Source organism: Phalaenopsis equestris, unplaced genomic scaffold (assembly GCF_001263595.1).
Source record: "Phalaenopsis equestris unplaced genomic scaffold, ASM126359v1 Scaffold000642, whole genome shotgun sequence".
NCBI classification, from domain to species: Eukaryota; Viridiplantae; Streptophyta; class Magnoliopsida; order Asparagales; family Orchidaceae; genus Phalaenopsis; species Phalaenopsis equestris.
In genome coordinates, this window is record NW_018165082.1 from 35,619 (window position 1) to 48,343 (window position 12,725).

Sequence of the window (12,725 nt, forward strand, 5' to 3'; positions counted from 1 at the left end):
ATATATATCTCTGTGTGTGTGTGTGTGTATAACCAAAATAAAAAAATTTAATACATAAATTATAATTAAATAAACGCATATGACATATTCATGATTCCTTAGCTTGATTCCCTAATTATATCTAATGGGAAAAAAAATCTATGGAAAAATCTCTTGGTTCAATTATGATTCTATTCAATTTTCTTAGAAAAATTTAATCCTCATCAATAAATTCAAAATTTTCTTAATACATTTTCAAAATATTAACATAAAAAAATAAAAATCTATATTGAAATAATAGTTAATTAAATTTACTAAAATGATCTTAAAATCTCTCTGGACATAATTCTATTCTCAGATATAAACTTTCGTAAACTTTGAAGTTTTTGGAGAAAAAACCGCATAAATTACTCTTTCCTCTTTCCCAAGTTAAATAATTAATTATTCATACTAAATCAAAATGAATCCTAAAAATCCCAATTTAATGCCATCAAATATCAAAAAGAAAAATACAAAAAATAAAATCAAAATATTTCAAATAATAAAATAACTTCTATAATTTTGAAATCAAATAGGTTAAGAAAAGCATGAAAACTCATCTAACTTCTAAATTAACTTAAAATTTAATGCAAATTATGGAATAACTTTGTGATCATCTTTAGAAATTTTCAATAAATTTAGGATTATATGAAACTTAAAAAGTTATTTCAAATTTGAAATAATTTTATATCATAAAATTTAAAATTATTCCAAAATTTACAAAATAAGTTATGATATGTTTCTGTTATAGCCCACGAAATCAGATAATATTTTCATAATTTTAACTCTGTGATCATCTTTAGAAATTTTCAATAAATTTAGGATTATATGAAACTTAAAAAGTTATTTCAAATTTGAAATAATTTTAATTTAAAATTATTCCAAAATTTACAAAATAACTTCTGATATGTTTCTGTTATAGCCCACGAAATCAGATAATATTTTCATAATTTTAAAGCAAATTTAACATTCTGAATATTTTATTAAAATAATTAATGAATGATGATTAAATCATTATAACTCAAAAAACTTTTAATTTCTTAAAAAATATTCTTGAGACAGTTGATCATTTTAGTATTCGATTTCATAAAATTTTAAATTTCTATAAAACTGAAATAAATTTGAAAAAATAAATAAATAATTTCTTATTTAATAAAAAAATAAAAAAATAAAAATAATAAAAATGATAAAACTTTTTACTGGCTGATTTAAGATACTATAAATTGTTGCCTCACTTCTCAGGTGAATTTTTCACCTTATTTTATTTTGGGTACCATATATTGCAAGTTCTACCCTTTAGAGTGAATATTTGACATTTATCAAGAATTTATAGCATTTTAAATTCAATTTAAACTAGAAACCCAGAAAATAAAGTAAAATAACTTAATGGCACTAATCATTTAAACTTAAATATTCTACTATATAAACTTGAAGTGCAAACATTAATTGAAACTTAAATTTTAAAGGCTTTACCCATAATTGTTACATCCATGATGGGCCATAACCTTTTGTATTATTTATTCAAGGTATGTTAGCCTTTTGCAAGGCTTCAAATGTGTAACATTTAAAATTCTTTTCACTCATCAAGTTGTTACTTCTCCCATGCATTTTTCACTCTACCAGTTTTCTCTAGAGGGTAGAAAAAAATAATTGTAAATTAATAACATTAATGAAAAAGATCAAAATTTAAGTAATAAATTTAATTATTGTGATATCAATTAATTATAAATTATATTAATCTTAAAGTGCTCCCCAATAGAGGGCATGGACAATGGAGTTGGCATCACCCTAAGAAGAAAAACTTTGATTAAAGGTATCTTTCAAATCATTAACAAATCCATCACCACTATATGATATATAAATTAAAATAATTAAACATATTAATAGTAAGTTAAAAAATATATATACAGTTACTAATTAGTAAACAAATGAGTAGTCATATTAATAACAAGATCTAATTAAGATATTTTGATGAAGGATTCTAGATTTCACTTTCTAAATGTTGGCTGGCATCTTGCTAATGGATAATAACAATATCTTGTTTAATTTCCCTGTCTCACTAAACCATTGTCTAAATTATTTCAATTTTTATGATGTATTTGAGCAAAAAAATTGTGAATGGCTATATATGTCTTCTCCATCTTCTACACTTTGCTTGACCTCTTCTTTTAATTATCATGTTTATTACTAAAATTTATTTTTCCTCAAACAATAAAAGTTATGGTAGAACTTTTTGCACAATCAATAAAAAATTTAAAATTCATGATTTATATCAAACTTTTATAAGGAGAGAAATTCATATATAACTGAAATTTTATTGATGTTATTGGAAGTATTCCTTTCTATATAAATATTAGGTTATGTTTCTAATATTTATAGCAAAAAGCTATACTATATATTATTATAATATATCATTATTATTATCGTTACCTTTATTTATCATATTTCCATATATTACTCTCAAATATTGCCTATAAATGGGATAGTACATGTTTAGAATCATTACTCACATCCACTCCGAGAAAAAGGAATTAAAAGAGAAAGAGGCTTAAGAATATTGACAAGTATAATCTCACTATTCATACACTTCTTTATAAATTGTCCCACTCTTAACATTATGCATTGATTTATTATAAAACTAGAAGTATCTTAATCCCTAGTTTATTTGGTTTGACTGTTAGTTTTTTTATTTTACAACTTCTACGATAAGATGGTTCGTGATGTTGTCCAGATATCAAAGAAAGTTTTTTTTTCCTTAAGGAATTTGATTGATTTCTTTGCTTTTATACTTTGATTTCGAGATTTATCTCCCAGCATAATACATCTTTCTCTATCAAATAAATTTGAGATATGATGATATTATTGTGGTTAAGAGGGTTCAATTTTGGTGACTAGCACCTGTTCTTCATCTCAAGCTAGGGTGTTTCTGACCTTAGATTCAACTGTGAGACAGGGGCCACTCAAACATTTGTAACTCACATCTGAAGATCTACAACCCGGGATCTCTACCTTGTCGTGTATGTGGTTATATGCATGGCTTGATCCATAAATACAGCCTCATGTCTAGTAGGTAGTGCTTTTGTAATAACACAATGTGATTGGATTGATTAAGTACCATTGAGAATCAATGGGTTTTCAAGGCGAGTATGAAGAAGAAGAATAATGATTTTTTAAATGCATGGTTTTATGGTATTTATGCAAGTTTTTTTCTTACAAACTTGATTTTACAAGTTTTTTGGGTTGAAACTCTAGGCCTTGAGTTTTAAATTTTTGTCTTTTGTCTATGGAAAACTTTTCATTTAATATATATATATATATATAGTTATATTGGCCATGAAATTTTTATCTTTTATAAATTCGTTAATTATGTTATCCTTGTTTAAGGGTTTAAATTTTAGTTAGTCAATTTGATACTGCACATCTACAATTCTCCTACCTCGGGGGAAGAAAGCTTTATATAATTATATTTTTCAAGAAACTTCTTTCATAAATTAATTTAATCAATTTTTTGAATGTTTTTTCTCTTCTCCCTTTTGCTATTAAACAATATATCCCTTGGCTAGAGTATTGGAACTCTGAAAATGAGTCATTTCTCTCTTCAGATCTCTAAAAAGTTCTTCAAAGTGAGAATAAAGCACATATATCTATCTCTTATATATCAAAATAAAAATTATTTAGCATAAAAAAGGTAAAATAAAAAAAAACATAACATAAAAAACATCTGGAAAATAATAATAATAGATTGCATTTATAATGTTATGACATGTAGGGTTCTTTCTAATTTATAAAATGATATTTCTAAGCTTGAGGTGTTCCTTAACTCTCTTAACTAAGTAGCTTTGTAATGGATTTTAAAGCTATCATTAGAAATTATCTTACATTCATCAAGTGCAAAAACAAACATATTTATGATCTTAAAGTTATCATTAGAAATTTTCTATACATCAACATTTTCATATTTCATTTAGTTATTGAGAAGATTATAGTTTTAATGACAATTTATCTAAAAAAGTTAGATGTTGTATTATTATTATTATTGACTATCCACTAAATCATTGATGATTGTATATATGTTCATAAGGAATGCAAACATATGTGCTATGTGTAAAAAAGTAAATGAGGTAGTTTTGGCTTGATTAGATTTTATTCTTCTTGCAACCACTCACTTAATGATTAATTGAACTATCATTAGTAAAAATATCGAATGAAGTGGTGGTCAAACAAAATTGATTTAATTTTGGGGTGAATTTTTATATTTGATATAAAGACAATAATATGGCTTGTAATAAATTTGAAAGAATGGTTCAATTTTAATTTGTCTTTGATTATTCCATTAGGTTAGACATGATGATGTATGGTTTTTATTCGTAATTTCATGAAAATTATCGTAAATTCTTAATTAAAAAATAATCATCGTTCCTTTCACCATTATTATTATATTATCATCATGATTATCATCCTCTCCTACAATCATCTTCTTCTCCACACCAAAGCCTTCACCACCTAAATCTTTTTTTTGGACATTCTTTACCTTATCTCTCTTTACATGTTGTCTTCTACATTGATTTCCTAATATTTCCATGGTATAAAAGGAATCCATCTATAATAACTTTCTAAAACATGAATACCAAAACTATGAACTCAACTTTTAGTCAATCCCCTTTTAGCTCTCAACTAAGCTTGGAGATCAAATTCAAGTTATATATATATATATATATATATAAATCTGAAAAAATAGAATAAAGGAAGAGAACTACAACTATGACTATTTGTACATAAATATTATGGAGCAACGCATCTAAAGCACAAGCAGAAGGAAAACTAGTCCTAAAGATTAATTATCTCTACTAAAATTTTAAAGTAGACAATTTGTGAATTTTGATGCAGTAAATGTAGCTATTTGTACCTTTTTAGCTGCCAAATTATAATAATACAGAAGCCTCCAAATGATGCATAATTTCAACTGCAGGAATCAGGAGTATGTACGATGCCTGTGAGTAGTAATTTTTATAATTTTAGTCATTAAATTATAACTTTTTAATTACTGCCGGCGCACCGTGCATTACTTCCATTTCGAGGCCCATCAATGCTGGGCCTATCAAAAAGGTATAATTGTAACTCTTGAATTTCTTGTACTAAGAAGATATAAATTGCATCACATCGTGACAGCATTATCATTCAGTTTTTAAATAAAAAAAATGCGGCTGAAAGCCGGACATCGTTATAACTACCACATATCAGGTCATTTCTGCCCAGAAGTCTTATATATATTATCGGCTCGTGGGGACCAAGACCTTCTTCTGCCTGCCTTGTCTCAGCCTAAACACGACGGCAGCCGGCAAAAAAACCCCCCAAAAAAAAAAAAAAAAAGGAAAAGATCTACTCGACCTCACCCATCTCTTCATCTCCTCTTGGCTCCAACTTAGCCGAATCTAAACCCACAACCCTCACCGTCTGGCGTAAGTCCCTCCTCTTCAACTGAAGCAGTGGTTTTTCATATATATCTTCTTATCTATGCATTAAAATATAAATTTCACTTTTTAAAAGTTACAAGTGATTTTTTTTTTTTTTTTGATAAAAAAGATTTGGGTGATATAAATATAAAAAGTAAGACTTAGGTGTTAGACATGTAGGTATGTAAATAGTGACATTTCCCATTAGAATATTATGTTTGAGAAGTTTAATTGGTAGAGAGAACAAACTGCAGTCACCTTAGCTATTTTACAACATTATGCACACAATACATAAGAACCGTAGGTACGTATGTAAATTTCCCTAAGATGTAAGCAAAAACTAAGCAATAGTTTTGGTATTCATGTTTTAGAAAGTTATTTTAGGCGTAAAAGTTAAAATTTAGAGGTGAGACAAGTAAACACATTAGAATAGGGTGCTCTGTATGTATATTTTCCAAAAAAAAAAGGATATGGCTTTTGGAGAGAAGTGGAATTGAATGGGAGGCTCAAATTAAGTTTTTTATTTATATGAGAGAAAATTTTGATCTTTCGTTTCTTTTGAAATATCAATTTATCCCTCCTAAAATATCATTTTGTCCTTCATTGTCATAACCTCTCTCACATTAAATCTAAAGCATAATTTGTCCGATAAAAAAGAAAAGCTGGTTCTACTCCTACTCTTCCGTCCTACTCAAAAAACATAACAATTCAGTCGAATTGGATCAAAATCTCATTCCCAACTCCAATTTACTGACCTAGAAGTATCGGAAGATCTAAAGAGGAGCTGAGATTGGGGAGAAATAGGATTGAGAGGAGCTTTTACCTTACGACGTATGGTGTAGAGGGGCTTGCGGCAGTTGAAGAAGAGAGACTTACGCTGGACGGTGAGAGTTGCCGGTTGCGATTCGGCCGAGTTGGACGCAAGAGGAGATGAAGAGATGGGCGAGGTCGGGTAGATCTTTGCCTTTTTTTTCCGGCAAGTTTTGCGGGCTGCTGTCAGAGTTGAGGCTGAGATTAAAGAGGCAGACGTGAAGATGATGAGGTCTTGGTTTCCAAGAGCCTGCAATATATTTGGTAGTTATAACGATGTTCGGCTTTCAGCCACGTTTTTTTTAATTAAAAACTGTGTAATAATACTGCCATGATGTTATGCAATTTGTATCTTGTTAGCACAAGAAATTCAAGAATTACAATTATACCTTCTTGATAGGCCCAATATTGGTGGGCGTCGAAATGGACTTAATGCACGGTGCGACGGCAGTAATTAAAAAGTTATAATTTAATGTTGATTAGGATGTGTATGGGACAAACTTCTTATTTAGATAAGTTCTTTATCTAAAAAAGCGGACTGCAGGAATCAGCCCGCGTTCCTCAATTAATGTAAAATACAAACTATATTTTCAGATAAACTGTTCAAATATAATTTCCAAACAGTGAGACGGTGTTTTTAAAACGCCACAATAGCTGATAAGATGCCCTAAACGGAGTGTAAGTCTTGATGTGTAAAATCAATAAAACACAATTGTCCAATGGATAAACTGAAATAGCATATCATTAATTCTTATTCTATTCATTTAACCACTATATATATATATATTTGAACATTAGAAGAGGCAACCTTGGCAGTCAATTAACTTGCCAAGGCTCCCTTGCTGCAGCCGACTTAATCACCGCTGAAAAGAGAAAAAACTCACCCCAAGATGCCACCCTGTATCCTTGCCCCTGAATTCAAACACTTCTCGTCGATGATTCACTGCAGGGGGTATATTGATCGAGCTCTCATCGCCCTCCGCGCCATCAGACTCCTCGTGCTCTCTCCTCGAATACTTCTCCTGATCAGAAAGTACCAAATTGAAATTGAACGCCTCGTTCCACTCGTTAAAGCCAATGAATGCGTGTTTTCCCCGTCCATCCTTGATCCTAAGCACGAAATGCGGGGAGGAATCAAGTACTGTCTCTCGTTGACCAGGAAGGACGAATTAGGCAGCAAAGAACCCTTCGGAACTTCCGATCTTAAAAACTGAACACGACGCCAAGACGACCACACCAGATCTTATCCGATTGTACCCACCACTCGTGCTCTATGGTGAGATCTTAAGAACTGACACCTCCCGTAGCACGAGGAGAGTGTGCTTAAACGACTCCTCGATGGATGACATTTCTGGATTTCAGATTCCTGCGAAAAACTAAGAGGTTCAACCCCTCGACCGATCTCCAAGAAGGTCCACCCCCCCACCGATCTCAAATTTAGATGAAATGATCATTAAAAAAAAAAGAAAAGGATTAGAAAGCGCAAGGAACGTACCCGACTTCAAAGGCTGCCAAGAATTAAACCAAAACAGACCTCAACGGTGAAATTAATGGAGACAGATAATTGAAGAGGTATAAACCAATGGAAAGAATTTATAGCAGTTATTTGAGAGCAACAAAATTGGATGATGACGATGGAGCATCTCACTCACTCTCCGCTGGGAACTTCCGATCTGTGCAAGATGCAGGGCGCTGCAACAAGACAATGTGATGTCGTAACATCTTTGTTCCATATATAGGACGCATTGGTGCTTGGTGAGCATGGGAAGGGTTCGATCGAATCAGTAACAAATGTTTGGATATCGAGATATCTTAATTTTTATAAAATTTATCTAAATTTAACAAAAAAAAAACTATAAAAAAAGCAAAATATATGAAAAATTAAGTACTATTCATAGTGATAACTTTCTACTAGGTCTCCGTAGGTCAATTACGTATTTACTGAGTCTAATTGACCAGTAAATATTCCCAATTCAAATCTACAATAAGACCAGTTTAACCAAATCGACCTTATTTACTCTTTCCATTTGGTCCAAATGGGTGGTCATCCATACCCCAATTAAGCTTAAAGGACTAAAAGAGTAGTTGAGTTCTCCATTAGACATTAGATTACAGTAGTGATCCAATTGAATCCAAGATTTAGCTTAATTCATACACATTTTCATTGGACCCACTAGGTGCTTAGAAATAATTTAATTTAGATATTATAATTAAAGATATTTATTTGGGCGAGTGAAAAGAACCATATTTATTATCATTATCATAGATAATGTCATATACCAAATATATCAAATTGATTTTATTCGTCATTTTATTTTTCTATTGATGCTTTTTGCAATAACATGTATGAAAATTTATAACAACTCTACGTCCACAATTGTTCGAGTTTACCACATGAAGCTCACGTGAGTGTTTCGTTACGCAAAAGGGCCAACTCCTTTCAACAAAAAAGACCCATCAAGGAATTACACAGCTCTTCCAGAGCGTGGGGGTCAGGCATCTATGGTACTCCTGTTTTCTTTGTTTTATTTTATATCTTGGCATAGTACGCAAGAAGTCATATTAATATATATCAATCTATATTTGGTATATTAATTGTTTTATTTCCTATAGTAGCTACAGAACATAAATGTGTGGTCCAACAAAGGTACCATTCCATAACTAAATGTCATGTGAAGTTAGATCTTCTGGTGTGCATCACTTAGAGTATCAATAACGTCTTATTTCCCATGGTGTACTATCTGATTGAGTTTTACTTTGTTATAGTAACTACAGAACATAAATGTGTGTTTTATCTGTTATGGGTAATAAATGGGGGCATATTTAGGAAAACAGGCATCTATGAATATACCAAAAAAATTAATATATATTTAGGAAATTGGGCATCTATGAGTACCATCAATTGCAAATTGGGTTGTTTAGGCATATTAGAAGCATGAAAGAAAACAGAAGTACCATTTATTCCCCCATCCTGATGGGTCTTTTTGGTTGAAAGGTGTTGGCCCTTTTGCGTAACTGAACACTCACGTGAGCTTCATGCGGTAAACTCGAATAATTGGGGACGTATAAATTTTCATACATGTTAATGCAAAAAATATCAAGAGAAAAATAAAATCAATTTGATATATTTGGTATATGACATTATCTATGATAATGATAATAAAGATGTTTAAAATATGGTTATTTTCACTAGTCCAAATAAACATCTTTAATTATAATATCTAAATTAAATTATTCCTAGGCACTTCGTGGGTCCAATGAATCATGCATATGAATTGAACTAAATCTTGGATTCAATTGGATCATTACAGTAATCAAGTATAATGTGGAATTTAACTACTCTATTAGTCCTTTAAGCTTAATCGTGGTATGGTTGACCACCAACCCATTTGGAGAAAGAGTGACTAAGGTCGATTTGGTTAAACGGGTCTTATTGTAGATTTAAATTAATTGAAATGATCTAACTTTGATGGCTAATGGGGGAATATTTAATGGTCAGTTGGGTTCAGTAAATACGTAGTTTACTTACGGAGATGTCTGTTGCGTACTACACCAAGATATATTAGAAGCATGAAAGAAAACAGACGCAAAGGAAAATAAGTTATACTGCATTAATCTGTCTGTATAACAGAGTAAAACTCAATTAGAATCATGTTGATTATGAAAAAAATAGATTGTATGATTAATATTAGACATAAAGCACAAAATATTAAAAATAGAAATTTCCTAAGGAGCAGCATCAATTGCAAATTGGGTTGTTTAGGTATATTAGAAGCATGAAAGAAAACAGGAGTACCATTTATTTTACACCCCCGCCCCCCACCTGTTTCATTTCTTATGGCGGTATTTTATGATAAAGCATCATAAATGCATGTTTTACATTGTTTTATTTCCTTTGGAGTACTATCCTGTTTTATATCCTAAGTTATAAATGGTATTGTACGCAACAGGCGTCTCCTGTTTTCTTTCAAGCTTCTAATATACCTAAACAACCCAATTTGCAATTGATGCTACTCCTTAGGAAATTTCTATTTTTAATATTTTGCGCTTTATCTGTCTAATATTAATCATACAACCTATTTTTGTCATAATCAACATGATTCTGATTGAGTTCTACTTTGTTATACAGACAGATTAATGCAATATGACTTGTTTTCCTTTACGTTTGTCTTCTTTCATGCTTCTAATATATCTTGGTATAGTACGCAAGAGGCATCTCCTGTTTTATTTCCTATGGTGGTATTTTATGTTAAACCGTAGTACACCAAACATAAATGCCTGATTTACTTTGTTTTATTTCCTATTGAGTACTATCTTGTTTTATTTCCTAAGTTATAAATGCCTGTTTTCTTCGTTTTATTTTATAGTAGCTACAGAACAGGCATCTATGAATATAGCAAAAAAATTAATATATTTATTTGTTTATTTTGTTTATTTTGTTTTTTAATCAAATTTTTGTATCCATACCACTCAATTACATATATTTAAGAGGTGAAATAAAAAAATTAAGATGGGTTGTAAAATAAAAAAATAAAGGGTAATGGTTTTTTTTATTTAACTTTGCACTCTTAATTTTTTAAAAAATATTATTATAAAATTTAAAATATAATTAATATTAAATATTTACGTTCAATAATCAAAATTTTTAATATTTTATTAATATAAAAAAAAAATTATAAAGATCTAGGAATGAAGAGTGCCTACTCAAGTCACTCTTTGATTCCACCATCACATAAGTATCATTTTATTTATATATGACATGTATTTCATTATTTCTAAGTTAATATGATGATATTTTTCATTCGATACAAACATTTGTGTGTTAGAATATAAAAAAATAATTAAGGTGATAGATATGTAAGTACACATCAAATGAGTGATACTTATGTAAATGTCTCTTTTTAATAACTTTCGATCCCCGTCTTATTACGGCGTCCTGCAACATTCACAGATCGAATTCCTAATAGAGAGTGAGTGAGATCCTCCATCGTCATCATCAAATTTTGTTGTTCTCAACTAACTGCATGAATTCTTCCATTGGTTTATACCTCATCGATTACCTTTCTCCGCTAATGTCGTTGGTGAGGTTTGTTTTGGTTTAATTCTTGGCAGCCTTTGAAGTCGGGTACGTTCCTTGCGCTTTCAAATCTTTTTTTTGTTTTTGGTTTTTGATGATCATTTCTTCTAAATGTGAGATCAAGGAAGGGACTGATCCTCTTAGTTTGTCGCAGGAATCTGAAATCCGGAAATGTCATGGATCGAGGACGAGTCGTTTCAGCACACTCTCCTCGTGTTACGGGAGATGTCAGTTTTTAAGATCTCAAGATAGAGCACGGGTGGTGGGTACAATCGGATAAGATCTGGTTTGGTCGTCTTCGCGTCGTGTCCTGTGGCGATCGCTGCGAGAACCTGCTTCTGAAGGGCTCTTTGCTGCCTATTTCGTCCAACCTAGTCAACGGGAGACAGTGCTTGATTCCTCCCCATATTTCGTGCTTAGGATGGAGGATGGACGGGGTAAACACACATTCATTGGCCTAGGGTTTAACGAGTGGAACGAGGCGTTCAATTTCTATGTGGCTCTTTCTGATTATGAGAAGTATCGAGGAGAGAGCACGAGGAGTCTGATGGCGTGGAGGGCGATGAGAGGTCGATCGATATACTCCCTGCAGTCAATCATTGACTAAATGTAAGTGTTCGAATTCATGGGCAAGGATACATGGTGGCATCTTGGGTTGAGTTTTTCTCTTTTCAGCGGTGATTAAGTTGGTTGCACTAAGAGGAGCCTTGGCAAGCTACTTGACTCCCAAAGTTGCCTCTTCTAATGTTCAAATATCTTCATATACGACTTACTTTTCATACAAGGATCAAGTTTTTGGCGATGTAGTGGTGTCAACTTCATAAATCCTTACATATAAAAAATCAGGATCAATTTTTTGGTGCCGTTACGTGGAGAAGGAAACAATTAAATTTAGGTAAATTAAATAGTTTTGATAAATTATGAAAGTTAGAGATAATATATATACTACATATATATATATATATATATATGATCGAGGATGGACGGGGTAAACACTCAATCATTGGTCTAGGGTTTAACAAGTGGAACGAGGTGTTCAATTTCTATGTGGCTCTTTTTGATTATGAGAAGTATTCGAGGAGAGAGCATGAGGAGTTTGATGGCATGGAGGGCGATGAGAGCTCGATCGATATACCCCCTGCAGTGAATCATCGACTTAAGGTAAGTGTTTGAATTCACGGGCAAGGATACATGGTGGTATATTGGGCTGAGTTTTTCTCTTTTCAGTGGTGATTAAGTCGGTTGCACTAAGGGGAGCCATGGCAAGCTAATTGACTACCAAAGTTTCCTCTTCTAATGTTCAAATATCTACATATATAAATATCTACATATATATACACATATATATATATATATATATATATATA

General features: G+C 31.3%; 1 pseudogene; it reads left to right on the top strand.

The window, feature by feature from the left end:
• Positions 1-12,327: 12,327 nt before the first annotated feature.
• Positions 12,328-12,725, top strand: part of LOC110030053 — a 6,435-nt pseudogene continuing 6,037 nt past the window's right edge.